A 1,404-nucleotide genomic window follows, 5' to 3' on the forward strand; every position below is an offset into this window, starting at 1 on the left:
GCTACTTCAATGTCCAGTGCACTTGACCTTTGGACCCCAAAATCAATAGGGAACATCTTCATCCCATGGGTAGTCCATATGTTTGATATGGTGACTGTAGGTGGAAAGGATAACGCTTTAGAGCCCGGAAACCATATTGCTACTTCGATGTCCAGTGTGCTTGACTTTTGACCTTTTGACCCCAAAATCGATAGGGAACACCTTCATCCCATGGGTAGTCCATATATGATATGGTGACGGTAGGTGGAAAGGATAATGCTTTAGAGCCCGGAAACCATTGCGTCTACAGACGGACGGACGGACAGACGGACAACCCGATTCCAGTATACCCCTCCCCACAACTTGTTGCATGGGGTACAAAGAGGCATCCTTGCTCATCATTACCATGCTATTAGTTTGTCTACTTAATACCCAGAGACAGAGAAGAAGATTTTCAAACAATTTCTACACTTTCATTATATGATCAATATAGCCCCACCCTAACACAAGAACCCCTGCCCCAGGGGCCATGAATTTCACATTTTTGGTAGAGGGCTCAACGCTCATTATAATTATGCCCACAGTTTGGCTTCTTGATGTCCAGGAGTAAAGAAGAAGATTTTTTAAAATTACACTCATTTTGATGGTTTTTGCCCCACCCCTCAGGCCCCAGGGGGCAGGGACCACGAATTTCACAATTTTTGTTCCCCTCCACCCACAGATGCTATATGCCAAAATTGGTTGAAATTGGTTCAGGGGTTTCAGAGAAGAAGCTGAAAATGTTCAAATGTTAACGCACGACGAACGACGACGGACAAAAACAGATAGCAATAGGTCACCTGAATGAATTCAGGTGACCTAAAAATTTAGAACTTACTGGCAAAATCTCGGTGCCCTGTAAATGTGATTTCTTACATCCTTATTGGCGGGGTAAAAGCATCTGTTAAATTCTGAGGTGGTGTTCCCTGGTGAAATAGTATCCTTTACAAACAGACGGAAATGTCTTTTTGTTTCATCAACGCTTTGTGTGCCCTCGTGTACAAGTAAATGTATTTTTGATATAATAGTCTCATCTACTGGCTGGCTTAATCCTGGAAACTAAGAAAACATTCTAAATGAATACATGTAATTATATAAGGGGATTTGAAACAAAATGTATGCCTCTCTTGCTGAACTTTGCCAACTGAATTTAAGTTTTACAATTTTCATTTATGTATATATTGAAAGTTTGATGCCTGTGACATTTGGGAATTACTGACATAGCATAATTCTAGGGATTGTAGCATTGGTAAGAAACACTGCACTGCCACCGGTCTCTAATTTATGAATGGGCTTGTAAATTTTTCAGTTAAAGTTTATAATCTGATTGGACTACTTGTCTGGCAATATATACAGGGCTCGAAATTAATGTATGACTGTCACTCC

At 40.7% G+C, this 1,404-nt stretch overlaps 1 long non-coding RNA gene across 2 annotated transcripts in view; it reads right to left on the minus strand.

The window, feature by feature from the left end:
- Positions 1 to 479: 479 nt before the first annotated feature.
- LOC130053193 (uncharacterized) overlaps positions 480 to 1,404 on the minus strand; it is a 3,730-nt gene continuing 2,805 nt past the window's right edge. For both annotated transcript variants that reach the window (XR_008801701.1, XR_008801700.1), the window contains one exon: positions 480 to 1,077. This is a non-coding gene — a long non-coding RNA (uncharacterized LOC130053193). The remainder of the gene's footprint in view (positions 1,078 to 1,404) is intronic.

The sequence above is a fragment of the Ostrea edulis genome, chromosome 3, assembly GCF_947568905.1.
Source record: "Ostrea edulis chromosome 3, xbOstEdul1.1, whole genome shotgun sequence".
NCBI lineage: Eukaryota > Metazoa > Mollusca > Bivalvia > Ostreida > Ostreidae > Ostrea > Ostrea edulis.